Source organism: Cryptomeria japonica, chromosome 9 (assembly GCF_030272615.1).
Source record: "Cryptomeria japonica chromosome 9, Sugi_1.0, whole genome shotgun sequence".
Classification (NCBI taxonomy): domain Eukaryota; kingdom Viridiplantae; phylum Streptophyta; class Pinopsida; order Cupressales; family Cupressaceae; genus Cryptomeria; species Cryptomeria japonica.
The window spans coordinates 754,833,125-754,841,075 of record NC_081413.1 but is presented as its reverse complement, the minus strand read 5'-3'; the positions used below and the strand labels follow the sequence as shown (position 1 = coordinate 754,841,075).

The window sequence follows — 7,951 nt, the reverse complement described above, 5'->3', positions numbered from 1 at the left end:
ACGAACAAGAAATTAAGCAATTAAGAAAGGAAGTACAAAATATGCTTGTACAAAGTATGCTTGATTTTGTAAACAGAAAACTTGTCATTTCTATAGAAAAAGTGGAGAAACCTTATAGAGAACCCAAAATTCTTGTGGAATATATTGCTCTACAACTAAAGGAGAGAGTTGAAATAAGAAAAATAATGAGGTTCTTTTTGTACAATCCTTCCATCTTATTCAAAATTTGAAATGCTTCTTTGGAAAAGGAATTATTCCTTCCTATAATTTGATTTGACATAGAATCTGCTCTCGTTCTATTTAATATCCTGGATTCCTCCTCTCCCCACATAGAAGTCAAATATAATGTAATATGGTTGTTATATGAATTAACTAAATTTACGCGGAAGTCCCCTTCAAAAGTGAGTAAATACATACAAAACATGTAAAAGGCAGTTAATCCTACTGTGAACCAAGTTATCCCCCCGAAAATGGGAGAATATAACTTACTATCACTAAGAATTTGGTCTTTAGACCAAAAACAAGCAAAAGGTGGAATACCAGAAAGAGAAAGTGTCCCTAAAAGAAAAGTGATTCCTGTAATTGGCATATATTTCCTCAAACCACCCATAAGAGCCATATTCTGACTTTTACGGGGGCAATATCCAACAATGGATTCCATGGAATGGATCACTGATCCGGATCCTAAGAACAATAATGCCTTGGAATAAGCATGTGTAATCAAATGGAACAGAGCGATTCGATAGGAATCTATCCCTAGAGCTAACATCATGTAACCTAATTGAGACATAGTAGAATAAGCCAAGCCTCTTTTAAGATCTTTTTGGGCGAGAGCCATAGTAGCTCCCAATAGAGCTGTTATTCCCCCTATCCAAGAGATAAGATACATTATTAAAGGTAGAGCTTTAAAAAGAGGAAACAATCGAGCTACAAGAAAAATTCCTGCTGCTACCATAGTAGCGGCATGTATAAGAGCTGAAATAGGAGTAGGCCCTTCCATAGCATCAGGTAACCATACATGAAGTGGGAATTATGCAGATTTGGCTATTGGACCTAAAAATAAGAGAAAAGCACACGAAGTAACAAAAAACGAACCAACCCCATCAATGGCAGTCAATTCATTTAATTTTTCAGACAAATATTGAAATTCGAAACTACCTGTTACCCAATAAAAACCTAGGATTCCTAATAAGAGTCCAAAATCCCCTGCACAGTTAGTTATAAATGCTTTTTGACAAGCATTAGCCGCACTGGGTTGCATAAACCAAAAACCTATCAATAAATAGGAACACTTTCCTACTAATTCCCAAAATATATAGTGTAGTCACATAAATCTGTCCACTTAATTAAATGAATACTTAGTATTTATTTGATTATTTAACCATCAATTAATAATTAATTAAATTAATATTTAATTAATTCATCTTAACCCTATTCTCCTATTAATTAAATAAATTATTCAATTTATTTGATTTAATTCACTTAACCAAATTCAGACCATTAATTAAATAAATAAATCATATTTATTTAATTAAATATTCTCTCACATTTAAATAAATTAATATTTATTTAAATCCCACAAAAATCCCACCTCTCACATTTAAATAAATTAACATTTATTTAAATCACCTTTATCCTCCACCCACTTGCATTTTCCTACAAATGCAAGTTGCACAATTATTTTAAATAAATAATTTATTTAAATCACCTTTATCCTCCACCCACTTGTATTTTCCTACAAAAGCAAGTTGCACAACTATTTTAAATAAATTATTTATTTAAAATCCTATTTATCCTCACCCACTTGAAACCTTTAATGGTTTCCCTTAAAGTAGTCAAACTTGATGGCTTTAAAGTCTTCAAGCCTTTAATGGTTTTCCTTAAAGTCTTCAAAAATGTCTCGCAAAATACAAAAACATTCAAAAATGTCTCGCAAAATACAAAAACATTCAAAAATGTCTCGCAAAATACAAAAACATTCAAAAATGTCTCGCAAAATCCAAAAACATTCAAAAATGACTCACAAAATCCAAAAACATTCAAAAACTATTACACAAAATCCAAAAACATCGAAAAACCCATCGAAAATCACACCAAAACATGGCAACACCTTGTACATACTCATCCATGCAGATACCAAAACAAACATTGCGACAAACTACTCACACAATGACCATTTACCAAACAACCACACAATCCACATCAACAATCCAAAACTGTCTTTAAAACAAGGATGCATCCTTCCTTATCAAAACAAAGACAAAAGTGACATTTTCTTTGACAAGAAAATTATGTTAAGCTATCAAATACTTGGTTGATTTGTGAGTACAATCATTTGTTTATCTGTATCGGGATCTTTCAGCATTGTTTTGTATCATTTGCGCATTATTTCCGATGAAGTTCTGGGGCATGTACTAATGGTGTCTACGTGGGAAGTTCACTAAGCTACGTGATCTTATGCAAAATGCAGTCATAGATCACTACGGCTTGCTGACTACAGCGTATACCTCGACCATATGAGCATGAACCATTACCAAGGATCCATATTCTTTTATTCTTTATGTATATACTGTTTGTTTGCAGGTACAATGCTCATTCTTTGGTTCCTCCTCATCCAATTTGGATAAAGGTTTTTATTTCTTAGTACGGTATGCACTTGTCTCAGGATATGATCAGCCTAAGATCAAGGAGGACGATCCAAGTCATGCATGAACAGAGATAATCCTTGTCTGTTCCGCAAGCAATACTCAGGTCAACTTGATCCATTATATCAAGTTGCTTGTATTAACTTGCTATATCAAAATCCATGTAAGAAATACTCTGGTCATCTTGAATCTTTATGTCAAGTTGCTTGTATTTTCTTACAACATTTTAAAGCTCAATGATGAAAAATAAAGCACCATGGATCGTCATTCCATCTCATCTGTATATATTGCATTTCGTTGCATTCCACCCATCCATACATTCATAATAGCTGCATATCATGCATACATAGTCATAATAATGCATACTCTATTTTACTCATCTTCTTCCATAGGACTCGGTCCTAGTCCTCCATTTCTTCTATCTAACATCAAATCCCCCCTCACCCTCCTTATCTTGATCATCACCATCACATACCCTACATCGTGTCCTAATCAACTTAATCAAGCCATGTTCATCACCATCCATCTCTAAATAGGAGGGATTGTGTTTCCTATGCTAAGTCATCCAATAAGCCAAACAAGTTACTCTCTCTGCACAGGTACCTCGACTCACACACACCTAGACTATCAACAGATACTCTGATCAAGTATCTTCGGGTCTCAACAGGTAATCGATCATGGTAATCCTAGACTACATCAGGCATTTATCATAATGACCTAGTCTCAACGGGGCTGCCATGATTCCCCACAACCATCCATCACACGCACACACTATCAATTGATTAGCCAATCAAACACAATCCAACGGACAATTACATCAATTGTCTACGTCTCAACGAGTATTTTGCTTCATATACCTTGACTTCATCGGGCAATTACATCAATTGTCTAAGTCACATCAGGTCACTTTGATTCACTTACTCAGACTTTATCATGTCCAAGCGACCAACTGACATCAACTGTCACGCTTTGACTTGACCGGGGCAATCAAACCGATTGCACCAGATTGTCCAACCAATTTTGATCAATTGTATAGCATCAATCCAAACCCCACACTACATCTGTTGTATCTCTTGCATGACCTCAGGGTACTCGCTGGCTTGTTGTTTCTTCATATTCACTCCATTTTCTCCCATTCTTTCATCATTAGTTCTAATTTCTTCTATTCTACCTCCCCTCCGCTTTTCATTCTTTTTCGAGAGATCGCCCGATTTTTCAAAAAAAATTCGGCCCACGTCGGGTTCACCAAATGATGCTCTGCAAAAAGGATTAGAAAATCTGTTTGATGGCAACACACACAAGAGCACAAGAAACAAACGTTAGTGTTAGCAACAAAAGATTATCCTAAACAGGCATATCAAGAGAGATATTAAGCATGAAATAGAAAGCATATAAACATAGAATGAAATAGCTAATCAAGATGCTCATAGTTGCTCCTCCCTTGTTCCTCTCCTCTCCAAGTCCCAAATGAGTGTAGCTCTCAGCTTTTAGCACTAGCCATGGATGCCATATGGAGATTCAAGATGGTTGAATATGATAAGCAAATACTATGCAAGAGTAGATAGTGATGCTATGAAAAAGCTCTATGCTAATGCCAGTATAACAACAATACTCTAAATGCTTCTTCTTTTGCTTGAGGAGAAGGGTTCTATTTATAGAAGAAATGGGGAAATGAAGGGTTAAGATTGAATGGTTTAATCAAGGGCCAAGCTTGAAAGTTGGGGATCCATGTGCACAATTGGCACCAATAAAATGGTGACAAGTGTCAACATAGGATTGGGTTGAGAGAAGAGGTTGGAGGCATTAAAGGCCTGAGAAGACCTCATGGTTATCTAGAAGGTAAGGGTCAAGTCTAAATTAAGATTACCCACTGGATTAGGAGTTAATGCAAGGATAAACCTTTGTGCAAATGATTAAGAGATAATCATGGTCAAAGCATTAAAGGCTTGATGAGACCCTTGGGTTGGGTAGAGGTTGAGTCAAAACAAATGTTTTAACCATGTGGGAGGGTTTGAGGTAACCATTAATGGTTATTGGAGACTTTGGGGATTAAGTGGTTGAAGGTTGAAAGCTTTCAAAGGTTATCCAAGACTTTGAGCCATTTAGTGGTTGAAGGTTGGAAGCTTTCAAAGGTTATCCAAGACTTTGAGCCATTTAGTGGTTGAAGGTTGGAAGCTTTCAAAGGTTATCCAAGACTTTGAGGGTTAATTTGTTGAACACACAAAGCATTAATTGCTTTTCAAAGACTTTGGAGTCTTTGAGAAGTGACTCCAATTTGCTTAGGAATGTGACAATATTTAGGGGATGGATTAGGCTAATTAGGAAGGGTTTAGAAGAATCTAGAAGGGGTTTAGGCATACAAGTGGATTTTGTAGGAAAATGCAAGTGGGAGAAATTTTGGTATTTTCAATTAAAATAAAATCATTTATTTCAATTAAATGGTGTAAGTTGAATTTGGATAAATATTTAAATAAATATTAATTTATTTAAATGAGAAAAAGGAAGATAAAGCATTAAAATGCTTGAAGACTTTGAGGGGAACCATTAAAGGCTTGAAGACTTTAAGGAAAACCATTAAAGTCTTAAGAAGACTATAGAAGAAAGCCATCAAGTTTGAAGACTTTAAAGCCATCAAGTTTGACTACTTTAAGGGAAACCATTAAAGGTTTCAAGTGGGTGAGGATAAATAGGATTTTAAATAAATAATTTATTTAAAATAGTTGTGCAACTTGCTTTTGTAGGAAAATGCAAGTGGGTGGAGGATAAAGGTGATTTAAATAAATTATTTATTTAAAATAATTGTGCAACTTGCATTTGTAGGAAAATACAAGTGGGTGGAGGATAAAGGTGATTTAAATAAATGATTTATTTATTTAAATGTGAGAGGTGGGATTTTGGGGGATTTAAATAAATATTAATTTATTTAAATGTGAGAGAAGATTTAATTAAATAAATATGATTTATTTATTTAATTAATGGTCTGAATTTGGTTAAGTGAATTAAATCAAATAAATTGAATAATTTATTTAATTAATAGGAGAAGAGGGTTAAGATGAATTAATTAAATATATTAATTTAATTAATTATTAATTGATGGTTAAATAATCAAATAAATACTAAGTATTCATTTAATTAAGTGGACAGATTTATGTGACTACATATAGGCTTCATGCTACGCCAATTTGAACTTGCTCGATCTGTACAATTACGACCTTATAATGCAATTGTGTTCTCTACTCCGATTGTTGTTTTTGTTTCTATATTCTTGATCTATCCATTAGGCTAGTCTGGTTGGTTTTTTGCGCCTAGTTTCGGCGTAGCAGCTATTTTCCGATTTATCCTCTTTTTTCAAGGTTTTCATAATTGGACCTTGAATCCATTTCATATGATGGGAGTTTCCGGAGTATTGGGTGCTGCTCTTCTATGTGCTATTCATGGTGCTACCATGTAAAATACTTTATTTGAAGACGGTGATGGTGCAAATACATTCCATGCTTTTAACCCAACTCAAGCTGAAGAGACTTATTCTATGGTCACTACGAACCGTTTCTGGTCTCAAATTTTTGGGGTTGCTTTTTCCAATAAACGTTAGTTACATTTCTTCATGTTATTTGTGCCAATGACCGGTTTATGGATGAGTGCCATTGGAGTAGTTGGCCTAGCTCTAAACTTACGTGCTTATGATTTTGTTTCTCAGGAGATTCGTGCAGCAGAAGATCCTGAATTTGAAACTTTTTATACAAAAAATATTCTTTTGAACAAAGGTGTTCATGCTTGGATGGAGGCTCAGGATCAGCCTCATGAAAACCTTATATTCCTTGAGGAGGTTCTACCCTGTGGAAATGCTCTTTAATGGAACTCTAACTTTAGCTAGTCGTGACCAAGAAACCACTGGTTTCACTTGGTGGGCTGGTAATGCCCGACTTATTAATTTGTCAAGAAAATTACTTGGGGCTCATGTGGCTCATGCCGGATTAATTGTATTCTGGGCTGGAGCAATGAATCTATTTGAAGTGGCTCATTTTGTACCGGAAAAACCTATGTATGAACAAGGATTGATTTCACTTCCCCATCTAGCGACTCTAGGATGGGGAGTCGGTCCTGGTGGGGAAATCGTGGACACTTTTCCCTATTTTGTATCTGGGGTACTTCACTTAATTTCTTCTGCAATTTTAGGCTTTGGTGGTATTTATCACGCACTAATTGGACCCAAAACTTTAGAAGAATCTTTTCCATTTTTTGGTTATGTATGGAAAGATAGGAACAAAATGACCACAATTTTAGGTATTCACCTAATCTTGCTAGGTGTTGGTGCTTTTCTCCTAGTGTTTAAGGCTTTGTATTTTGGTGGCATATATGATACTTGGGCTCCCAACGGTGGAGATGTAAGAAAAATTACGAACCTTACACTTAACCCAAGTACTATATTTGGTTATTTACTCAAATCCCCTTTTGGAGGGGAGGGATGGATTGTTAGCGTTGACAATCTAGAAGATCTAATTGGAGGACATGTGTGGTTAGGTTCCATTTGTATCTTCGGTGGTATCTGGCACATCTTAACAAAACCTTTTGCGTGGGCTCGCCGCGCGTTTGTATGGTCCGGAGAAGCTTACTTATCCTATAGTTTGGCGGCTCTCTCTGTCTTTGGTTTCATTGCTTGTTGTTTTGTTTGGTTTAACAATACAACTTATCCCATTGAATTCTATGGACCTATTGGCCCAGAGGCCTCTCAAGCACAAGCATTTACTTTTCTAGTTAGAGACCAACATCTTGGAGCTAGTGTGGGGTCTGCCCAAGGGCCTACCGGTTTAGGTAAATATCTTATGCGTTCTCCTACTGGAGAAATTATTTTTGGAGGGGAAACGATGCGTTTTTGGGATCTTCGTGCTCCCTGGTTGGAACCTCTCAGAGGTCCTAATGGTTTGGACCTGAGTAAGCTGAAAAAAGACATACAACCTTGGCAAGAACGACGTTCAACAGAATATATGACTCATGCTCCTTTAGGTTCTTTAAATTATGTGGGTGGTGTAGCTACCAAGATTAATGTGGTCATGTAGGTTCCAGATCCAGGTGGTAGTATTAGGTCCCTTGGCTAGTGTCTTTGAGAAATGACAGGGTTTAGCCCATTTTTCAAAAGAGGTTTTAACAGGATCCCTATCCACTATGATCTTTACTTCTGGTTTCGGTGAACAAATGGTCATTGAGTTCTCCTCTTTCTAGACAAGACATGAGAAAAAATCCGCCGAATAAAAAAAAAGATATATTCTCAACTCGTTCCTCTCTTTATTTCTCAATTCAAAACTAGA

The 7,951-nt window shown here is 35.8% G+C and overlaps 2 pseudogenes; one reads left to right on the top strand and one right to left on the bottom strand.

Annotated features, from left to right (window-relative positions):
- Positions 1 to 382: 382 nt before the first annotated feature.
- LOC131858634 (NAD(P)H-quinone oxidoreductase subunit 5, chloroplastic-like) lies at positions 383 to 1,315 on the bottom strand (annotated as a pseudogene).
- Positions 1,316 to 6,264: 4,949 nt separating this feature from the next.
- LOC131858633 (photosystem II CP43 reaction center protein-like) lies at positions 6,265 to 7,702 on the top strand (annotated as a pseudogene).
- The last annotated feature ends 249 nt before the right edge of the window (positions 7,703 to 7,951 follow it).